The 24,541-nt window shown below is 44.5% G+C and overlaps 1 pseudogene; it reads right to left on the bottom strand.

The window, feature by feature from the left end:
* Positions 1–3,702: 3,702 nt before the first annotated feature.
* Positions 3,703–24,541, bottom strand: part of LOC113889398 — a 35,985-nt pseudogene continuing 15,146 nt past the window's right edge.

Genomic DNA, 24,541 nt, shown 5'->3' with positions numbered 1-24,541 from the left:
CATTGCACAGCTTCAGGGATCTCAGTTCTCTGACCAGGATTGAATCCAGGCACAGCAGTGAAAGGATCGAATCCTAACCACTAAACCAACAGCAAACTCCCTGTTTGCTTCCTTTTTTTATGATTTCTGTCTCTTTAAAAAAAAAAAACAAAAAAAAAAAAACACAAAAAACTGAATTTATTCTGTGGAGTGACTCAGAGCCCGTGCACAACAAGTGCTGAGCCCATGCTCTAGGACCCACAAACCACAAACAGGAACCTGCATTCTGCAAGCACTGAAGCCTGAGCTCCTAGAGCCTGTGCTCCAAACAAGAGAAGCCGCCGCATAGAGAAGCCTGCTGTCCACAAAGAGAAGTAGTGCCTGCTTGCCGCAACTAGAGAAAGCCCATGTGCAGCAACAAAGACCCAGTAAAGCCAAAAATTAAAAACAATAACAATAATTATAATAAATAATTTTAATCTTATTTTGTTCACATATTCTTTACCTGAATTTGATTGTTTATCTGTGTTTTTTGGAGTTCACTGAGCTTCTTGGTGAGTATACTTTATTTCTTTCATCGTATGTCATTTATTTCATTACTTCCCAATGGTGAATAGCTACGTGAGCTGCCCTGGGAGAAGTCCTGGGTATCTTCCCATCCCTAAGAACAGCCTAGAACTATGAAGACTGTAAGCATGACTTGTAGATCTGAGCACTGGACACCATGCAGAGCCATCAACCAGGGACTGGGTCGTTCAGCTCACAACCAGGCCATCACTCTCAGGTCTTATATAAGTTCAGCAGCCTCTCCACATGTCCACAGTAGAATTGGGGGCAAGGGGGTGTTGTGAAATGTAATACTTGGCCACTCCTACATGACAGCTCTCTCTACCCTGAAGAATCACAACAGTATCACATTTACATTTTCAGTAGTAACCAGATTAAAGCAATCTTGAAACAGTGTGTTTTCAGAGAAGCCCATTAGCCTTAAATTCTTTATTTAAGTTCTAGATTTAATTCATCAAGAGATGGGAATATCAGAAAACCTGGCTTGCTTCCTGAGAAATCTATATGCAGGTCAAGAAGCAACAGTTAGAACTGGACATGAAACAACAGACTGGTTCCAAATCCAGAAAGGAGTATGTCAAGGCTGTATATTGTCGCCTTGCTCATTTAACTTATATGCAGAGTATATCATGAGAAATGCTGGACTGGATGAAGCACAAGCTGGAATCAAGATTGCTGGGAGAAATATCAATAACCTCAGATATACAGATGACACCACCCTTATGGCAGAAAGCGAGGAAGAACTAAAGAGCTTCTTGATGAAAGTGAAAGAGGAGAGTGAAAAAGCTGGCTTAAAGCTCAACATTCAGAAAACTAAGATCATGGCATCTGGTCCCATCACTTTATGGGAAATAGATGGGGAAACAGTGGCTGACTTTATTTTGGGGGGCTCCAAAATCACTGCAGATGGTGATTGCACCCATGAAATTAAAAGACATTTGCTTCTTGGAAGAAAAGCTGTGACCAACCTAGATAGCATATTAAAAAGCAGAAATATTGCTTTGCCAACAAAGGTCCGTCTAGTCAAGACTATGGTTTTTCCAGTAGACATGTATGGATGTGAGAGTTGGACTATAAAGAAAGCTGAGCGCCAATGTATTAATACTTTTGAAGTGTGGTGTTGGAGAAGACTCTTGAGAGTCCCTGGACAGCAAGGAGATTCAACCAGTCCATCCTAAAGGAAATCAGTCCTGAATGTTCTTTGGAAGGACTGATGCTAAAGCTGAAATTCCAATACTTTGGCCACCTGATGGGAAGAACTGACTCGTTGGAAAAGACCCTGATGCTGGGAAAGATTGAAGGTGGGAGGAAAAGGGGACGACAGAGGATGAGGTGGTTGGATGGCATCACTGACTCAATGAACATGAGTTTGAGTAAGCTCTAGGAGTTGGTGATAAACAGGGAAACCCGGCATGCTGCAGTCCATGGGGTCACAGAGTTGGACACGACTGAGAGACTGAACTGAACTGAACTTCTTTTAAGAATTCAATCATATCAGATCGCTCCATCCACATCTTTGAAACATAAATAGACAAACGTACTTGATCTTCCCATCTATATCCCTTTTTCTAGATCCCCTCTGCCTAGGTCTCCACTTTCTTGCCCTCTTGTCCCACGTGAATACAGGGTGTGGGTGAGCAACAATTTGCCATCCATCAATTAGGGAGAGAGATGAGCTGATATAATTCACTCAAAAGGATAGATAATTGGACAGACAAGAAATGGTAATGTCCTGAAGAAAAAATACAAAGGTATGGAAAGAATGGATTCATAAGGATTTGATAACCAACTAGACACAGGAGAGAGCAAGGAGGAGTCTATATCTGCTTGAGAAATAAACAGATAAAGTAACCTAGGGAATGAGAGATGAAAAAGGGAGAGGTAGTTAGGTAGAGTTAGAGTTTTAATTGGCCCGTGAACACTTAGGCAGGTTAAGGAAAACTGTATCCCTTTTCTCCAAAGAGCAAACTCCAACTTTGAAACTCACATCCAAGTCTGGTGACCAAGAACAGGTTAAAACAGGTGATGTGACATCTCAAGGAGAACATACAGGAATGTTCAGGATTGGGTTTTTTCATGAGTTTGTGAAATAAAAATATCTCCTGCCATATCAATAAACAAGAAATGTCACAGACATCAATGATTTCTGGTCTCCAGTTGTGAATGAGGGCTCCCAAAACTGATCCAGGGGATGCTGCCACCCCTCCATGGTGATTGCTGAGGAGCTGGGGAAAGCAAGAAGCAGCCATCTGCCACTCCTTAAGGGGAGCAAGGATTGGCCCCAGATAGCTGAGCTGCATATGGAAGGATTGAATCAAGTGAGTCCAGAGGCTTGCATCTTCCCAGAAACAGAACGCTAAATTCCTTAACTTGGTACCTGATCTTTGATGTTCAGACTGCCTCTCCCTTTGTTGCAAACTTGTATATAACCTGACTTCCCTTTCTGCCTGCTTGGAGCAGTTTTCTCAGAGCTACCGAGATGCTGTCTCCAGGGCTTAGACTCCTAAGCATTCCCACCAAATAAAATAACTCTATAAGGTTCTGACTACATTTTCTGGTTGGCAAATTCATCTTGCTAGGAAGGAGAGTGTGAATGTGGACCAAGTTTAGATGCTTTTTCTAGGTAAGAGTGACCTGGAACATTTGTGATCCCAGGCAAAGTCTCATTAGCCTTTGAAGAAGGTGAGAAAACATGGCAGTGCACTCATCGTGTATTTCCTTTGAGGAAAATGGTGTTTGAGGACCAACCATCTAAAAGCATTTGATATGGAACTTGGTAATTATTAACAAGCAAAAGAAAAACTTACTTTAATCAGAATATTTCATTTTGAGCAATTTCCATATAACACCATCACAGGTCAGCCTCTATTGAAATACAGGCAATTAGAATATCTGACGGAGAAGGTAATGGCAGCCCACTCCAGTACTCTTGCCTGGAAAATCTCATGGATGGAGGAGCCCAGTAGGCTGCAGTCCATGGGGTCACAAAAAGTCGGACACGACTGAGTGACTCCCCTTTCACTTTTCACTTTCATGCATTGGAGAAGGAAATGGCAACCCACTCCAGTGTTCTTGCCTGGAGAATCCCAGGGACAGGGGAGCCTGGTGGACTGCCGTCTATGGGGTCACACAGAGTCGGACATGACTGAAGTGACTTAGAAGCAGCAGCAGAACATCTGAGGCATCGTCTTGTATTTAATACAACATCACAGGAAAGCCACTGTGGATGTTCCCGGGACAGTGAGTTCAACATCATCGTACCCAGGGTCCCCTTTCTCCCCCTGGAGTAGGCAGGGGCTCTGTTCTCCTTTCCCAGGATCAGCTTCCTTTCTAGAGACATTTAGAGAAGAACCTGAAAGAGCAAAGAGAAGCATAATTAGAACGGAGACAAAGGAACTGGACAGTGTGTTGGAAGCCTGTTAAACAAGTTATGATGACAAAGCATCCCTGGGACCCAGGTGTGGGCAGGAGGCTCAGACTATTTCACACCAGTTACAGTGCGGATGGATCCAGGCTGTCCTCTCAGATCCGGTCCATGTGGTCTCTGGGGCCTCAGTTCATATGGAAATTCTGCATCACAGGAGACCTGTGCTCACACAGGAGCTCTGGGAAGATCTGCTTCCAGGCTACACACTAGCAAGGAGATGCCCAGGAACAGTAAGAGCATAACAACAAATTTAAATGTTCTCCTCTCACAGCTGACAGATGTGAAATCACAGTGAGAGGGAGAGTGGACACAGGGAAAATCTGAGTTCCTCACTCATAAACCAACTCTGCTCTTAGTAGCCTTGATGCATGTTCCCAAATGTCCACAAAGAGTATCACAGGAGCATCCACAGATGGCCCCTCCCAGGGACCACACAGGCCCTCAGATGGATAAATACTCTCTTCCAGAGAAAAAGTGTTTTCTCTTGACAACTGAAATATCTGGAGGAAATTAGACCTTAGCTGACCATCAGCTCCGAGTCAATGATCCACCAACATGGCTTAATGTTAAGGCCACCATATACCATAGACTTTGTATATGTCATTGCAACCTTATACACAGACCTCATCTTAAATTATCAGATGACTCACAAATTTCAATACTGCAATACATTTTTAAAATTTCTGTCTTTCATGTTCAGGGCAGCACAGAGATGTTATCAAAACACTTGTCTATTTTTGGATTTGGTAAATATGCTCAATTAATCTGTAAGCTATCTATTTCTTTTGACTACTACACAATGTTTGTGGGATTTTAGTTCCTTGACCAGGGATTGAACCCAGGCCCTAGCAGTGAAAGTGCAGAGTCCTAACCACTGGATTACCAGAAAAGCCCCTAATCTATAAATTTTAATGTAGTTATATCACAAATAAAATGAAAATTTATGTTGCACTATGGGGACATAAATGCCAAAAGTAGAGTGATTCCTCACCCCCGAGGGAGTCTGACAGCATTAAAGATGGCATATGGTTGAGAAGTGAAGTGCTAGTTACTCAGTTGTGTCTGACTCTTTGCAACGCTATGAACTGTAGCCCACCAGGCTCCTCTGTCCCTTGGATTCTCCAGGCAAGAATACTGGAGTGAGTAGACATTCCCTTCTTCAAGGGCTCTTCCTGACCCAGTGATCAAACCCAGGTCTCCTGCAATGCAGTTAGATTCTTTACCATCTGAGCCATCAGGGTGGCTCATCAAATGCATGAGATATCCGTATTTTGAAACTGCAGAGAGGCTGGGCATTGAGGAGCTCAAATTCATCTTTTCCAGGACAAAGACCGAAGATTTCAGGGGATCAGCTAATCTCCCCACTCACCTGTCTGAGACCTCATCCCATCTTCCTTCTCTGGGAGCACTTCCTCCTCAATCCCCTGAGAGTCATGAGGAGCCCCAGTCACTGATACCTCTCCACCATCATCGTAATCCTCACCAAGGGCAACAGTCCTCTGATCTGGCGCTTCTGAGGGCAGAGCAAGGGTCAGATGAAACCACAGTAAGGGGGTTGGTCTGAGAAAACCTAAGATCCTTCTGACCCAGAGTTTCTGAGCTGCTAGAGGCACCAGTCACTCCTTGTTTTAAAAGATTTTTTTCTCTAAGACCATGTTTCATTTTGGTGTGTCCATAAACCAAAACATGATTTTACATATCTTAATATTTCCTGTTTGAAAAATATATATTCCAAAATAACTGTCTTACCATTGAGCATTACTCAATTATTTTAACAAATTGTGCTTTACAGAAATTACTTTTAAAATCAGTGTGTGCCTGTTGTGATTCTGGACACAGAGAGCCCCACCCCAATGTGAGACATCACAGAACAGTCAGAGAAAGGGAAGGACGGACCCCATCTGGACACAATGGATGCCTCTGGTCCATCAAATGAAGACTGCTCCCCTTGCATCTCGTCTCTGTGAGGGAAACTCTCCTCCCCAAAGCCCAGCTGAGGTAGGTCTACCTCTATTACCTGGAGCAGATATGGAGTCATTGTTGTCCTCACCATCTGACAGGAGGCCTAAAGTGGAGACAAACATCACACAACACACAGAATGACCCTCCCCACACTCACGGGACCTGTGTTAAGACTGGGAAGGGGCAGACCTGGATCCTGCAGTGTAGATGGGGGCTGGGGGCTCATGAGGCTCTGAGAGGCCACCCTGCCACTTTGGAGAGCTGCCTCTATAAGCCTGAGGCACACGTGGGGTCTGTGGACACTGAGAAGATGTTCACAGCCAGTGGGAGGTGACAACCAGAGGTCCCAGGAAGGCAGGCAGAGACACCCACCTGAGCTGCCCAGAAGAACCTCCTTCTGAGTCACAATGTAATCAAGCTTCTCATACACAGCTTCAGCAAGAGCATCTTCATAGCTGGATAAGGCTGAGAGATCCCCTAGCAGGTCAGAGATGCCACCCCAGACACCCCAATCCAGCAGACCCACCTTCATCTCCCCTATGCTCACACAGAGGCTGCCTCGACCTCAGCATCATCTCTTACCCCATGCACCGTGTTGGCACCTTCTCTCCTCATCTGACCTGAATCCACAGCTCAGCCCTGACTCTTTCTGGTCTCACAGGAGAGGCCATGACATATGAGAGTTCACACCCCAGCCCTAAGAACCTCTGTATGTTCAGCCTTAGAGCTCAGCACAGAGCACGTGGAGCTCTACAGACTCAAAACAGAGACTGGCCCAGGTTCCCCTCCTCACACCTGCCACATCTTCTGCCTGCATACACTCTCTCTGGTCCCCAGTTCCCCCTGCAGCCCTCCTCTGCACTCTGCTCTCCATCTGAGCAGCTGAGTCACCAGGATGATGAGGACCAGGAAGAGAAGGAACCCCAGGATGAGGCAGAGGACCGCAGGCAGGGAGAAGATGCCAGGAAGAGGATTTGAGGTTGGTCTGGCCCCTAAGGAAAGCAAGGCAACAGAGTGTGAAGAAGGTCCTGGGCACAGAGAAACCCCCCGTACCAGCATTTCTGGGGGCTCTGGATGATGGTGTCCTAGCCTCAGACACAAATATACTAATAGTGACTGGGCTCCTCCAGGTCTCATCCAGAGACAAATCAACTCCACTCCAGCCAGTGTGGCCCTGAGGCAAAGCCGGGGATTGTCAGGGAGCTGCCCTGCCGAGACAGCCTGAGGACCCAGCTCATCCCTTCTCCTTGGGCATCAAACAGTCCTGAGACCCGCACCTCACTGCTGAGGAGCAACACTCAGGGGCAGGTAGGAGAATGGGAGAACTTTAGAATTTGCAACACCAGAACTAGACTGTCTTGGATCCTGGGCCTGAGAAACATGTGGCCCTGGGAACCAAGGCAGGGGCGTTCCCCATCATAATGCCCCAGCTCCTTCCAAACAGCCAGGACTCCTCAGGCTCTTTCATCTCCTGAGTTGTCAGAGAGCCCATAGAACAGGTTACCAGAATCTTAGTATTCTCCCCTGCCCACGGATGGACCACAGTACCTGCTGTAGTAGGGGGCAATGCTGTCCTTGCACCTAAAGAGAAAAACAGGAGATTGGGTAAAGGGAATTGGCCAGATCACAGGGTAACCCATTTTTCCCTCCTGAGCCCTGAAATCACCACCTCAATCTCCATGACATCAGTGCCCAGTCCTCCCAGCTTCACTGCGCTAGATCAGAGCCCCAGCACCCAGACACTCTCTGAACACAAACTCCCCACCACCCCCAGTCCAGCCCACTGTCCCCGTGCTGCCCCAGCTCACCCAGGGTGGACCCTGAGCCCCTCACTCACCAGAGCACCTCACACCAGCATCCTCCTCGTGCTTGCGGTCGCTCTGCCCCCAGGGCTCTGCAGCACAGTCCCACAGGGAAGACTCCCGGCCCCCACACCGTACCTCATTCAGCCAGATGCTCCCATTTCCAGGGCCAACTGCTGCAGACCGCACGGCTTCCAGGGCCTGGCCACAGCCCAGCTGCTGACACACCACCTCAGCCTCTGCCAGGCTCCAGGAGTCATCGCACACGGTGCCCCAGGAGCTGCTGTGCCAGACCTCCACCCGCCCTGAGCACTTGCTGTCTCCCCCGCCCGAGCCGGAGCTTCTCTCTGTCTGAAAAGGCAGCAGCCCCTCCTGTGACTGCCCCGGTGGGAGGGAGCCCCTGGAAGCCACAGGGGAGGGGGCTGACATACCTTTGCAGGGGGCAGCAGTTGGACAGCTCTTGGGTCTTCTTCCTGCACACAATGGGGAAACAGTGGATCAGGGACAGCTGGGGGTGGTCCTGTCTCCACATAAGATTATCTAAGGTCTGACTCAGTGCAAATGACATGTGAAAACACAGGCTCATTATCTCCTGGTCTGAGACATTCAGTGCATGTGATCATCAGCTGAAATAAGTGTAACTGTTCATCATTTATTGGTCTCCACACCCCACAACAAATACAAACACACACACAGACACGGACACATAGACATTTTGTAGACTCAACTTAAAATCATCACTTAGATTGGAAAGCATAAATCACTCTAACAACATCCTTCCAGGTTGAGACAGACACAGAAAGAGACAGTAAATCACCTGCACACGAGATATAGGCTTCCTCCTTTGGAGAGCAGGAACTGTATTTCCAAGGGTCAGAAGGACACTGCCAGAGAGAGGTGTCAGTTTTCTGACACTGGATTCCATCTACCCACCAGGGCCTAGAACCTTCTCTAAGAGCAACAAAAGTGTCGAGGGTTCCACTGTCCCCACAGCCAAGCTGTCTGCAGATCACGGACACGGTGATGTCATCTATGGGATTACGGCAGACACCGCCCCAGGTCCCGTGGTAGAAAACATCCAGCCACCTAGCACACTGCTGGTCCTCGCTCACCATCCTGAGGGCCAGGAACTCTAAGATTGAAAGAGAGGAGACAGGACACAGTGAGCACTCCGCTCAGGGCTCTGGGTCTTCCTCTCTCCCAGAAACTGTGACCATACATCCCTGACCCAACTGCAGAGATGCCCACTAGTTGACAAGACTATTAAGAGAATAACAGGCAGGAAGGCTAGGGGTTTCCAAACGGAGGAAATAGCCTGCAAGTGTTAGACATTTTTATCTCTCTTAAGCAGCAGGAGGAAACAAACTAGTGATATTTTTTCCTTCTCTATACAAATTTAAATGGAGGTTTCTCTTAAAATTATGTGTTGCCATAATGTCACCTGGTTTCGCCTGAAGGTAACTATTCACAAACCTAGAGATAACCAATGCCTTTTTCTTATGGAAATGTTTGTCTTAAGCTTGCAGATGACACCACCCTTATGGCAGAAAGTGAAGAGGAACTAAAAAGCCTCTTGATGAAAGTGAAAGTGGAGAGTGAAAAAGTTGGCTTAAAGTTCAACATACAGAAAACGAAGATCATGGCATCCAGTCCCATTCACTTCAAGGGAAATAGATGGGGAAACAGTGGAAACAGTGTCAGACCTTATTTTTCTGGGCTCCAAAATCACTGCAGATGGTGACTGCAGCCATGAAATTAAAAGACGCTTACTCCTTGGAAGAAAAGTTATGACCAACCTAGATAGCATATTCAAAAGCAGAGACATTACTTTGCCAACAAAGGTCCGTCTAGTCAAGGCTATGGTTTTTCCTGTGGTCATGTATGGATGTGAGAGTTGGACTGTGAAGAAGGCTGAGCACCGAAGAATTGGTGCTTTTGAACTGTGGTGTTGGAGAAAACTCTTGAGAGTCCCTTGGACTGCAAGGAGATCCAACCAGTCCATTCTGAAGGAGATCAGCCCTGGGATTTCTTTGGAAGGAATGATGCTACAGCTGAAACTCCAGTACTTTGGCCACCTCATGTGAAGAGTTGACTCATTGGAAAAGACTCTGATGCTGGGAGGGAGTGGGGGCAGGAGGAGAAGGGGATGACAGAGGATGAGATGGCTGGATGGCATCACTGACTAGATGGACGTGAGTCTGAGTGAACTCTGGGAGTTGGTGATGGACAGGGAGGCCTGGCATGCTCCGATTCATGGGGTCACGAACAGTCAGACACGACTGAGCGACTGAACTGAACTGATGCTAATATACTATGCATTTACCCCAAGCTCCATCTTCAAGGTTCCCAAGGTTCCCATTTACCCCAAGGTTCCGCCTCTTGGCTCAGAACCTACTTGACAAACCAGTATGTTATACTCAGATATTGTTCCCCTAATCTATGTAAATGAAACTATTTGTATGGTGGTCTGCCCTTCTTCAAGATTCAAGTTAATCATTTAATGGCCCAGGATAAACCATTTGGTGCCAAGATTATCCCAAAATGCATCTTATGGGTGACGGGCCTGGTGCCAATCTGAATTTTAAGCCATTCCTTTCTCTCATTAACAGACTGCTAGTCTCTATATAACATCCAGCTGAAGACTAGCAGGGGGGTACTCTTTCTGCCCCCTTCAGATGCCTATGTCAGAAGCTTTCTCTATCTCCTTTATACTTTAATAAAACTTTATTATACAAAAGCTCTGAGCGATCAAGCCTCGTCTCTGGCCCCGGGTTGAATTCTTCTCCTCCAGGGGCCAAGAATCCCGACGTCTTTGCGTGATTCAACAACAACCTTTCACTACCATTGCCTCACTTCTACCTGATTATATCCATTTGTGTCTGTCTTTCTATTTCTACCACGATGGTGTAGTGGATACAAACAGAGAAAGACCTATCAGGCCACCTGCGGGATGGAGAACTGACTCCTGCTTCCTGAAAAAAATCCTAAAACGGTTTGTAGATGGAATGTGATGTGGGTATTTGGGGAGGGAAGCAAAATAACGGAGCCACAAATGTCCACATACAAATCCTTAGTACCTGTGAATATGTACCTGACGTGGCAAAAGGAACTTTACAGATGTAACAAACTTAAGGACCTTGGGATGTTTCAGATCAGATCAGTTAGCAACTGATATCAAAGCCTCTTGATGAAAGTGAAAGTGGAGAGTGAAAAAGTTGGCTTAAAGTCAACATTCAGAAAATGAAGATCATGGCATCTGGTCCCATCACTTCATGGAAAATAGATGGGGAAACAGTGGAAACAGTGTCAGACTTTATTTTTCTGGGCTCCAAAACCACTGCAGATGGTGACTGCAGCCATGAAATTAAAAGACGCTTACTCCTTGGAAGAAAAGTTATGACCAACCTAGATAGCATATTCAAAAGCAGAGACATTACTTTGCCAACAAAGGTCCGTCTAGTCAAGGCTATGGTTTTTCCTGTGGTCATGTATGGATGTGAGAGTTGGACTGTGAAGAAGGCTGAGCATCGAAGAATTGATGCTTTTGAACTGTGGTGTTGGAGAAGACTCTTGAGAGTCCCTTGGACTGCAAGGAGATCCAACCAGTCCATTCTGAAGGAGATCAGCCCTAGGATTTCTTTGGAAGGAATGATGCTACAGCTGAAACTCCAGTACTTTGGCCACCTCATGTGAAGAGTTGACTCATTGGAAAAGACTCTGATGCTGGGAGGGAATGGAGGCAGAAGGAGAAGGGCATGACAGAGGATGAGATGGCTGGATAGCATCACTGACTCCATGGACGTGAGTCTCAGTGAACTCTGGGAGTTGGTGATGGACAGGAAGGCCTGTCGTGCTGCGATTCACGGGATCGCAAAGTGTTGGACACTACTGAGCAACTGATCTGATCTGATCTGAGTTAAATTCACCCATTCCAGTCCATTTCAGTTCAGCTGATTCCTAGAATGTCGACATTCACTCTTGCCATCTCTTGTTTGACCACTTCCAATTTGCCTTGATTCATGGACCTGACATTTCAGGTTCCTATGTAATATTGCTCTTTACAGCATCGGACCTTGCTTCTATCACCAGTCACATCCACAGCTGGGTATTCTTTTTGCTTTGGCTCCATCCCTTCATTCTTTCTGGAGTTATTTCTCCACTGATCTCCAGTAGCATATTGGGAACTTACTGACCTGGGGAGTTTCTCTTTCAGTATCCTATCATTTTACCTTTTCATAGACCACAGTTTAAACACCTCCTTAGCCACACTATCCTTTGAAATGGACAACCTGGCCGGTTTGGAATTTTTGGCGCGAGCTGGGTCCGCGCACGTTCACGGGCCGTTCCCCCTCCAGAGTCCCCCAGCCCGGGTGTGGGGAGCAGTGGGCCGAAGACCGCGGCCCGCCTGACCGCCCCGAGGTCTCCCGCGCCTTCCGCTGACCCGGAATCTGGGACTTTGCTGAGCTGCACCCCGCCCACCCGCCTCAGGGTTTCCCCACGCCCACGGAGGTGAATCAGCTTCGGCCCTGCCCTGGAGGAACTCACAGTCTAGTGCGGTAGACGGTGGTCAGCAGATGGCATCCTACCCACTGAGAGGGTGCTCGAGGTGCCGCGGCCTCCATGCCTAAAGTGGAGTGTGTGTGTGGTGTCAATGCGGCTGTCTTCTGCAGCCTCTTTGGGGCCACAGGACCAAGCGCCATTTGAGTGACTCACCATACTCTGCCTCCCGGGGTGCCTGTGCTGGACATGCTCATGCCCGCCGAGGGCACCCCGCCAAAAAAATTAAAAAAATTAAAAAAAAAATGAAATGGACAACCTTTCCCAGTTCCAGTCAGAGGGAAATGTAAATGAGGGAGAATGGGCAGAAGAGGCGCTGTTGCTGAAGAAGAAAGACTCAAGCCAAGGAATTAGACCACACAGAAACCAGGAAAGGCTGGGAAAGGGGTCCTCCAGGAAGAACACAGCCCTGTGGACACTGGGATGTTGGCCCACGGAGACCCTCAACAGACTCCTAGCATACAGAACTGAACAGAGTAAGTCTGTGCTTTCATTACATCATCCACAGGATCTCCAGACTGTACTACCACAGGGAACTGAAGAGAGAGCCCTGCTTTCACATGGAAACTGTCAGAAACGGCTCTGCCAGGAAACACTACTGAGAAAAAAGGACCACAATCTCAGCTGCTGCAGGAGGAAGTGAAAGCACCTCATCTTCTCGTCTGCTGGAAAGACAGGCCCCATGGGAGGAAGCCTCCTTCTCTAGTCCTTTCAGCATCTCTCCTTCAGGGCTCCGATCCTCGTCCTCCAGAGCTCCACCCCTTCCCCAAACTGTGGACAGTGTGGAGTGCTGACCTGAGCAGATGAGTCCCGCATCCTCCTTGTGTCTGCAGTCGTGCTGCCCCCAGCCCCGGGAAGAACACCTTCACACGTGGGACTCCTTTCCTGTGCAGTTCAGGTCGTCCAGCCAGATGGGCCCTGATCCCGCCCCAAAGTGAGCAGAACTCGTGGCATTGAGGACTTGTCCACAGCCCAGCTGCCTGCACACCACGTGGGCATAATCCAGGTCCCAGCCATCATCACAGATGGTGCCCCAGGAGCCCTGGTCAAGGATCTCCACTCTCCCAGCACAGTGACCACCCCCGTCAACCAGGCGGAGCTGTCTGCTGTCTGAGGAGAGAGAAATGGGACAATGGAGTGGTGACGGGTGGTGAGGGGGGAGAGGGGACAATGGGTAAGAAGGGTCTTCTGTCCTGTGGGACCCTCATCTGAGCAGTAGGGGGCGCTCTCCTCTGAGGCTTCAGAGCCTGCTGGTTCGGACACAGATTCATTGCACTGGGGAAGCACCTGGGTCTGGTTTCCTGCAGAAACACCAATGATCAGAGGGCTGGGAGGGTTAACGTAAAGAAAACTAAATTAAGGTTAAAAAATGACCTAGCAGTGGAGCCTGAAATGAAAGCTGTGGCATATTAGTAAAGTTATCATAACTTTAGTATCCACTTTCTCTATGGAGAATTCTGCTTCTGACAGTGCCATAATTTGGGTTTAAGCCAAGTGTTGCACTAAGAATGAGTTGAATAAGGTATGTTACTCCTAAATCTATCCCTAAGTAGAAGAAGCAAAACAAAATCCTTTCTGAAGAATTTCTACAATTTTTCATCTTCAGTGTCTATCATTTAAACAAACACTTATACAAAAGAGATTTCTTGGAAACTCAAGAGGCAAAAGGAAACATTGGAAAGAATATCCCAGGGTATCCAGCTATTAGAGTTACCAGACAGAGAATTTATTTGATTTTTTTAATTTATTATTTTTATTACTGGAAGATAATTGCTTTACAACGTTGTGTTAGTTTCTGCTGTACAACAATGTGAGTCAGACAAAAGTATACATATATACCCTCCCTCTCAAGCCTCCCTCCCTCCCCATCCACCATCCCACCCTTTTAGGTCATCACAGAGCATCTATCTGAGCTCCCTGTGCTATATAGCAGCTTCCTGTTACCATCTGTTTCACATGTGACAGTGTATACATGTCAGTGCTACTCTCTCAATTCATCCTGCCCTATCCTAACCACCGCAGTGTGTTCCCATCTGTTCTCTAGGTCTACATCTCTATTTTTGCCCTGAAAATAGGTTCACCTGTACCCTTTTTCTAGATTCCATTGACAGAGAATTTAAACAGCCATGATTAAAATGCTCATAAAATTAACTCACAAGATATGTATCTTGGAAAGGAAATGATTACAAAAACTCTAGAGAAAAAAAACTTAATAGCTGGAATTAAGAACTAGAGAATGAGTGTATCTCAGTGGTAGATCAGCATAAGGTAGAAAGAGTACAATGGAAGATCAGAGGACAAATATTCCTCTATTTAGAAATGCTGGTCACATGGTAAGTGTCCCAGTTATCATGCTGTAAAACAAATTCCCCCCAAAACTTAGCAACTAAAGCAAAACATATATACTTCAGTTTGCTTATGATTCCCTGGGTGTAATCTGAGAAAGACTCAACTTGGCAGTTCTGTCTTGGGGTTTTTCATGTGGTTGCACTTAGATGTCATCTGGAGCTGAAGTTTTCTGAGACTTGACTGAACTGTGGTTAATAACTGTGGAAATTCCCTGAAGTATTTTAGAGATAAAGGGACATCACGTCTGCAACCTAATTCAGAAAGAGTTTACATATTTAGGGACAAATGGAACAGGAGGGGGACAGACAGAAAAAGAGAGGGAGACAAACAGAGAGATAAAGATTAAAGCAAAATAGGACTTCCAATTCAAGATGGCAGAGTAGAAAGAGTGAATATGAAATAGAAAAAGTGAAACATACTAGATAAAAGTAAAAGACCATGTTTCACTTTTTCTATTTCATATTCAGTGCTCCCATTTCATTTAGTTTATGTTCTCCAATTTCTCCATCTCTTCTTTTTTTTTTTTTTTTGATGTTCTTTCTCAAGCCTTTATCAAGTGTAGTAGAAAAGCTTTTGTAAACATATATAGTTATGTATAATATGTATATTTTAGAAAACATAAATTTTTGCCTAACTAAAAAGTTTATGACATTTTGATTCCACTTGTTTGACTTAGTATGAATAGAATGCTAGATTTCTGATTTAAAAATAGATATGCAACAAGTAACAGTGGTTTACTGTACAGCATAGGGAACTATAAGCAATATCTTTTAATAACCTATGATGGAAAATAATTTCAAAAATAATAATGTGTATTTGTGTAACTGAATCACTTTGCTGTGCACCTGAAACATTGTAAGTCAACTACACTTCAATAAAAAATATGTATTTAAAATATATGTATTTTTTAAAAAGATTAAAGCAAAATACGAACATTGGGAAATCAGGTAAAGGTCATCTGGGAATTTTTATATTATTTCTACAGCTTTTCTTTAAGTCTCAAAAAAAATATTAAAAGGTGAAACAAGTCCAAAAAATTCATTCTTAGGACACTTTTACACACAAAAAAATATGAATAGCAATCAAAAACAAAATGCCTAAGAGGAAACCTAGTAGAAGATGGGCAAAACCTCTGAGGGAAATTCAAGACCTAACTGAATGGAGGAATATATGATGTCAATGAATTGGGAGACTCAAAATTGTTAATCATCCTCAAATTTATACATAGATTCAATCTAGTCACAATCAAAATACATTTAGGCTTTTTTTTTTGGGGGGGGGGTGGTGGAGGTGAAAAGTGACAAGCTGATTCCAAAACTTATACAAAATCCAAAAGGCCTATAAAGACCAACACAGTTGGCAAGAAAAGAAACAGCATTAGAGGAGTTAATAAAAAGTAACACTCATAAATTAAAATCATTCAGACAGTGTAAAGATACAATACTTAAGAAATACAGTATTGGTGCCAGGACAGACAAATAATACAATGGAACAGAGTAGACTGTCATAAAGGACAGACACATATGCCCTTCTGCTTATGACAAAGGTGACACTGCAATGGGGAAAGAGCCTGTTCAGTAAAGGATTCTGAGTCAGTTGGATGTCCATATGAATCCTGGAGAAGGAAATGGCAACCTGACCCTTGTCTTACACAGATATCAATCCCAGAAGAAATGTACAATTATATGCAAGAGAAAGTAATTAAATTGCTATAATATTTCACCATGAAATATCTACCTTTTGAGACACAGATGCAAGAACAGACATTTGGACTCACTGGGAGGAGTTGTTGTTGTTGTTCAGTCGCTCAGTCATGTCTGATTCTTTGCAACTTCACGGACTGCAGCACACCAGTCTTCCCTGTGGTTCACCATCTCCCAGAGCTTGTTCAAACTCATGTCCACTGAGTCAGGGATGCTATCCAACCATCTAAACCTCTATCGTCCCCTTCTCCTCCTGCTTTCAATCTTTCCCAGCATAAAGGTCTTTTCTAATGAGCCAGCTCTTCGAATCAGGTGGCCAAAGTATAGGAGCTTTAGCTTTAGCATCCGTCCTTCTAATGAATATTCAGGACTGATTTCCTTTAGGATTGATGGGTTTGATCTCCTTGCGGTCCAGGGGACTCTCAAGAGATTTCTCCAACACCAGAGCTCAAAAGCATCAATTCTTCAGCATTCAGCCTTCTTTATGGTTCAACTCTCACATCCATACATGACTACTGGAAAAACCATGGCTTTGACTATATGGACCTTCGTTGACAAAGTAATGTCTCTCTGCTTTATAATATGCTGTCTAGGTTGGTCGTAGCTTTTCCTTCAAGGAGCAAGTGTCCTTTAATTTCGTGGCTACAGTCATCATCTGCAGTGGTTTTGGAGCCCAAGAAAATAAAGTCTGCCACTGGTTCCATTGTTTCCCCATCTATTTGCCATGAAGTGATGGGACCAGATGCCATAATCTTCATTTTTTGAATGTTGAGTTGTAAGCCAGCTTTTTCACTCTCCTCTGTCACCTTCATCAGGAGGCTCTTTAGTTCCTCTTCACATTCTGCCATAAATGTGGTGTCATCTGCACATCTGAGGTTATTGATATTTCTCCTGGAAACCTTGATTCCAGCTTGTGCTTCACCCAGCCTGTCATTTCTCATGCTGTACTCTGCATATAAGTTAAATAAGCAGGGTGACAATACATGGCCTTGGCGCACTCCTTTCCCAATTTGGAACCAGTCCATTTTTCCATATCCTGTGGTCACTGCTGAGTTTTCCATATTTTTTGGCATATTGAGTGCAGCATTTTCACAGCATCATGTTTTAGGATTTGAAATAGCTCAGCTAGAATTCCATCTAGCTCTGTTGGTAGTGATGCTTTCTAAAGCCCATTTGACTTTGTACTCCAAGATGTCTGGCTCAAGGTGAGTGATTATCTGAGTTATTAAGATTATCTGGGTCATTAAGATTTTTTGTGTAGCTCTTCTGTGTATTCTTGCCACCTCTTCTTAATATCCTCTGGTCTGTCAGGTCCATATTGTTTCTGTCCTATATTGTGCCCACCTTTGCATGAAATGTTCCTTTGGTATCTCTAATTTTCTAGAAGAGATCTCTAGTTTTCCCCATTCTATTGTTTTCCTCAATTTCTTTGCATTCTTCACTTAGGATGGCTTTCTTATCTCTCCTGGATATACCTTGGACCTCTGAGTTCATATGGGTATATCTTTCCTTTTCTCCTTTGCTTTTCACTTCTATTCTTTTCTCAGCTATTTGTAAGGCCTCCTCAGACAGCCATTTTGCCTTTTTGCATTTCTTTTTCTTGAGGATGGTTTTGATCACCACCTCCTGTACAACGTCATGAACCTCTGTCCATAGTCCTTCAGGTAGTCTATCAGATCTAATCTCTTGAATCTATTTGTTGATGGGGGGATGATTTGAGAGAATACCATTGAAACATATATATTACCATATGCAAAATAGATAGACAAGAGTTTGGTGTATAATGCAGGGCTCCCAAATCTGGTGATCTGTGACAATCTGGAGGGATGGGGTAGGGAGGAAGATGGGAGGAGGGGACAGGATGGAGGGGACAAATGGATGCCTATGGCCGATCCATACTGATGTATGGTGAAAACCATCACAATAATATAAAGTAGTTATCCTCCAATTAAAATAAATAAATTTTAAAAAGAGAAATTACCTTTTAAAGCCAGTTCTCCCTACTCTCTGCTCTTGGGGACATTTCACTCTAGGAGCATCCTAAGTACCAGTAGCCTTTCCCTCTCTCTTACCTGAGCAGATCACAGAGGCTGTGTTGGCACAGGAACAGTCAGGACCACCCAGAGCAGTCACAGGGCAACTCCACAGGAAGGACTCAGCCCCTGAGCAGTGAAATCGGGCTGTTGATATCCGATCACCTCCTTCCACCAAGTGTGGTCCTCCGGGGGTGGAGATGGCAACTCCACAGCCGAGCTGACGACAGACAACATTGGCATTGGCCAGACTTCAGTGGGAGGCACAGAGCGCTCTCCATCGTCCAGAAATGTTCATCTCCACCTGCCCCTCACACTGAGAGGAGCCGTTTGTCATGAGCTGGACTTCTGAGTATGCTGGATACGAGACAAGAGAATTTCAGAAATATCTCATGATTTCTCATCTGAACAGAGTGTGCAGGAAGGTTAGTCCTGACCTGCATCTCACCTGAACAGACGAACTGAACAGCTCCACTGTGGTGACAAGTGCCCGCTGGACAGGGCACTCTGGGGCAGGACCAGAGCTTAGGCTCCTCCCCCTCACACCTGAACTCTTCAGCCCAGACCCGGCCATCTGACTCTCTGAAGAGCTCATGTCCCAGGACTGACACAGCTTTGCCACACCCCAGCTCTGCACAGATGACTTGGACAGTGGGGAGTGTGAAGTTTCCATCAGACACTGGGATCCCGGTCTTCTCCAGAATAAACTTCTACTCGCCCTGAGCAGGGTCCATCCTCTCCAACCAAACACACAAATCCTGAGAGAAACAAATAAATAAACCCACTGCATGTTCATGATCCTGGCTTGGCAACTGGAAACATGTCACAGGCAATGGTGTGAAAGCTTTTATTTTCCAGGACTGAGGCATGAATAGAAAATTTGACAGTCTCAGAATTGCATTTTCATGGGCGAGTTTCAGAAAAGAAATCCAGAAGGATTTGCAGAGTCAGTTTGGAATGGCTGAATTCCGAAAACCTATATTTGATGTTGGTTAGGATGTGAATTCCTCATTTAAGGGTCTGGAAACTATAGGGCCCAAGGAAACTGCACTGCAATGGGCATCAGACTTGGGTACAGAACTGAACTAACCCAGAGTGAAATAGGTCCTTGGGATTCAAGAGTTTAGAGAACTGAGATCCAGACAAGGTTAGAAGGCCATCCTGACATTTCTGGGGCTAGAAGTCCAGCCGGATTTTTCTCAGGAGTCAGTACTCAAGTCACTGATACAAGGGAAATCAACTGAGAGATCTGAGTGCAGGTCAATCTATAAACAGACTTATGACTCATGGAAGGAAAGCTAGATACTATAACAAGTCTACTTCTTATGTTTCCCATGTATTTCTCATAATCTCTGATGGTGAAAAATTCCAAGAATTTCTTATCCAACTTGAATTGTGAAAAGAAATTGTCCACAGATGAGTTTGAATATGAAGAAAGGTCAGAGTCATAGGAGAAAGGGTTGGTCCTAGCCATCTTTCAAGAAAGCCTAGGATTTACCAATGAACCCAGGAGAGAATGAGTTCTCAGTGGGACTATACAAGATGACTAACTGTGTTGATTAGTTCATATTACTGGTTTTCTTCCAACACATGAGAATCTTAGCAAATGCTATGGAGTGGAGGTAATTTAATGTTTTTAAATTCTATCTATATGCTAAATGGTGCTTCCCAGGTGGCACTAGTGGTAAAGAAGCCCCCTGCCAATGCACAAGTTCAATCCCTGGGAGGAGGGCATAGCAACCCACTCCAGTATTCTGTCCTGGAGAATCCCATGGATGAGGGAGCCTGAAGGGCTACAGTTCATAGAGTCACAAACAGTCAGACATGACTGAAGAGACCTAGCATGCACTCATATGCTAACTGCAAACTACTTCCTATTTCTTGAGAAATAGTCATCATGCTGTAAAAAAAAAAAAAAAAGGAGAGGGAGAATAAGAGAAGACAGAGCAAACAGCCATATATAATTTACAGATTTCTACATTACAAAAGCCTCAATATGGATGAAAGAAAGATTTGGGGAAAATATTTGTCCAGCAAGTTTTTAACACACTTTACCCCTTCCATTTGCTCCTTCCATCTATGACTTAACCCTGTTTCCCTTTCCCATTTCTCCCACTGCAGACAAGAGAAAACAATCCTAAGAGCTACAAATGGATGGAAAAGAGACTCTGAAAGGGAAGAACTTCTGTAGGAGTGGAGTGTGGGTGGGATGAGGGGTAGGTTAAACTGGGAGTGGATGGAGTATGAAACTGAAAGAGGGAGACTAAGGGAAAGACTCACATGATTTGACCTTCAGGGACCACATTTTGGATAGAGGAAAGGTAACCTAATGAAAAAAATAAAACTTCTCATCATAAAGAACAATTTTTAAATACATTTGCCTGATTTCTGACTGTGCTTATAATTATTTATGTACACAGTGGAATTCTTTTTGGTAAAGGACTCTGATTTCATAAGTATGAGAACATTGAAGGTTCAGAAAGAATATTTCAACAGAATAAAAATCTACTATAGAGAACAGGAGAGAACAGAAAAGACACTATAGAAATTAATGAATCAAAGGACCAGCTTGACCACTTATCCAAGAGGCAATGGTGAGAGCCAGGATGATCTGTTAGCCTTTGTTACTTACCCACTTTCAACTCCCCAGCCCAGGTTAGGACATCTGGTGTGGTCTGGCTGGGAGTTTGGTCATAGGATACACATTCTAATTAAAACATTTTTACTTAACAGGTTGTTAGTTTCTATATCAATCCCATGAGATTACAAATTTAAAAAGAACAAGAAAGAAATATTTCTTGTATGCTATTTCATATACCAAGATACATGCTAAACACTCAAATATATGCTGAATAATCAATAAAGTCTTGTACACATCAGGATAGATACTTCTGAGACATATTATTATTGCTTTTTTATTTTCTACTTGATTTTAAATTTTATATGAAAGGATATGTGTGTGAAAATTGTAAGAAAATTTGTGCAATAGGAGGCTGGTGTGAGTGGATAAAGGTATTAAATATAATAAAAATACATCCTTGTCTGGTCTCTTGTTGTACAGACCTCCTGTATCCTTAGGCACACGTAGCATCCTCCACACCACACCTGGACCCGCAGTGATGCTCAGAGAAACCTATATGGCCTTTGACATCTCCCATTGCCCTTCTTTTTCCTCTTAGCTACTATAAGTCTCCTCCACCTTCTTCAAAAATTACAGGTGTCCTCTTACTCCTATTCCTATCAAACAAGCCCCCAAACACAATTCTCTTATATCATTGAAGACATCAGGTATAAAATATGATTTACTACCACAAAACATAGGAATTCATATTTTATTGCCTATATCTTTGACTTGTCAGTGTGTGGCTAAGTGTTCCTCCAAAATTTTGGTTAATACAGAGGCTTTAAAGAAAAAAAAAGAACAGACAATCCTTTCTAGTAACAATGAAAGGAGAACCCAGACTCAGAACATTTCATCCACAACTCTATTGTCCTACCAGTCAAAGAGCTATGAATATTCAAATCTAAAATTTCAAAGGGGACTTGCAATTTGGCACAAATCCATAAGTTCCTCTCCGATTTGTTTGATGATGTCCCCCGTGCCTCCACTCCTACTAACCTAGCACAAAAATGTGTCTCGCACTATATATACAGAAAGGACTCCGTCCTGGAAGGTACAGCCTCATTCTAGCCCTTTCCTCCCATGGGCTTACTGTGCAAAGCAGGTGCATGTGGTGATTTGCAAATGTTTCACTCTTCCAAAAGTAAATTGTATAAAAATGAGTATCAATTTTCATTGGGATATAGATTAAGCTATATCAGGTAAGATCACTGGAGAAGAAATAGCAGAGACTTGTAAGAGGAAAGTAGCAATAAATGAAGCCCATCAGGAAATCAGTCCTGAATATTCATTGGAAGGACTGATGCTAAAGCTGAAACTCCAATACTTTGGCTACCTGATGGGAAGAACTGACTCCTTTGAAAAGACCCTGATTCTAGGCAAGATTAAAGATGGGAGAAGAAGGGGAAGACAGAGGATGAGATGGTTGGATGGCATCACCGACTCAATAGACATGAGTTTGAGTAAGCTTTGGCAGTTGGTGATGGATAGGGAAGCCTAGCATGCTGCAGTCCATGGGGTAGCAAAGAGTCAGACACCACTGAGTGACTGAGCTGAACTGATCACTCACAGATACTTTATGCATTCAAGGAGGATATCTCAGACGTCTCTAGCCTACACATCTATTGCCCTGGTGATTAGACACCAGCTTCCTTGGAGCTTTCTGTTCTTTCAGTCAGTGGGCAATTCACTGATCATACCTGAGCAGATAACTCCTGCATCCTCCTCATGACCGCAGTTGTGCCGCCCCCGGCCCTGGGAAGGGCACTGCCACACGTGGGACTCCATTCTTTCACAATACACATGATCCAGCCAGATGGGTATTGATCCCGCCCCAAAGGGAGCAGACTCCACGGCACTGAGGACTTCTCCACAGCCCAGCTGCCTGCACACCAAACGGGCACCGTCCAGGTCCCAGCTGTCATCACAGATGGTGCCCCAGGAACCCTGGTGAAGGATCTCCACTCTCCCGGCACAGGGCCCGCCCCTGTCCACCAAGCAGAGCTGTCTGCTGTCTGAGGAGACAGAAATGGGACAATGGGGTGCTGACCAGGAGATGAGAAAGATCTTCTGTCCTGTGGGACCCTCACCCGAGCAGTTGGGGGCGCTCTCTTCAGAAGCTGATGCTGTGGAGCCATTGCCCTGTGGAACATTTGGATCTGGTTTCTTATGGAAGTGATAAGAGTATAACAAGGATGAAAAAGGACAAAAACAGGAAATATTACTACTAGGTAGTCTGAGACAGATGGTGTTACAAGGTCCTATCAGAGTTAACATTCTGATTTGTAGAGCTCTGCACAGAATCTGAGAAACATTTACAGGAAATGTTGGTCTCTCTACCCTGAGGGGTTAAATGAGTTCAGAGTCACAGGATTAGGCTGGTAGCTGTATGTATTCTTTACAAGCTACACACTCTTGGTCATTGACTTTAGAATCAGGCAGTGGCCTCATCAGAAGCCTCGGGGAGCAGCCATCAATCCTCTATCATTAAAATCGTTCTCCTTGGTATAGTCATGAGAACTGAAAAACAAATGGTCTGTGAGACACCATGGTTTACCCCAGAATAGTTCACTTATGATTCTAAGCTTCAAACTCCAGATCTGGATACTTAGTTTCAAAAAAATATAATCTCTTTGAGTAGATTAAACAACCCTGCGTGAGAGATTATGTCAGAAGATATTGACTGACATTGGCCAGATTCCACTGGGAATCACAGAATGTAGCTTCTTCTCCCAAATGAATATAATCACTCCTTGGACTTTGTGTCAGGAATTGCTATTATCTAAAATTTGGAGTTATTTGTTCTCTAGGGTAAAATATGTATTTCTAACTCTCAGAGCAAAAATATGTTATATTCCTGCTTTGAAAGCCTTTGAACAAACAATATTGACAGACACACTGCATTATTCTCTCCTTTGATACATAACCAGTCATGGAAAGAAAGGTTAAATGATGTCTATCACTGTCGTAGTTTAAGTAAGTGAAAAGTAGAGAATAAAACCTCAAATTCTGTACTTCCATGAAGAATGGAAGAGAAAGCAGGCCAATGGTCTTGTTAGACACAACTTTAAATGGTGGAAATTTTCTTTAAGTAAAGGTATCACTGGAAAAGACTCTGATGCTGGGAGGGATTGGGGGCAGGAGGAGAAGAGGATGAGAGGATGAGATGGTTGGATGGCATCACCAACCCGATGTACGTGAGTTTGAATGAACTCCAGGAGTTGGTGATGGACAGGGAGGCCTGGCGTGCTGCAATTCATGCAGTCGCAAAGAGTCAGACATGACTGAACGACTGAACTGAACTGAAAAGTATCAGAAATTTGTGGACACAACATGGACTAAATATGTTAAAATTCTCAAGAGTGAAGATCATGTAATACGTTTCAATGTTAGCCAAGGATCTACAGCTTCTTTTTCTCTGGAGGAATTTCCCAATTTGGTGCCTGGATTAATGGCTCAGAATTTGGGCTCAGAGAAACACAGGACTCCTATTTGGACAGAGAAGCCAGCATAATTTGGGGTTACCTGGTGGTGAGACAGAA

The sequence above is a fragment of the Bos indicus x Bos taurus genome, unplaced genomic scaffold (assembly GCF_003369695.1).
Source record: "Bos indicus x Bos taurus breed Angus x Brahman F1 hybrid unplaced genomic scaffold, Bos_hybrid_MaternalHap_v2.0 tig00011932_arrow_arrow_obj, whole genome shotgun sequence".
Taxonomy (NCBI): domain Eukaryota; kingdom Metazoa; phylum Chordata; class Mammalia; order Artiodactyla; family Bovidae; genus Bos; species Bos indicus x Bos taurus.
This window is presented reverse-complemented; position numbering and strand designations above follow the sequence as displayed.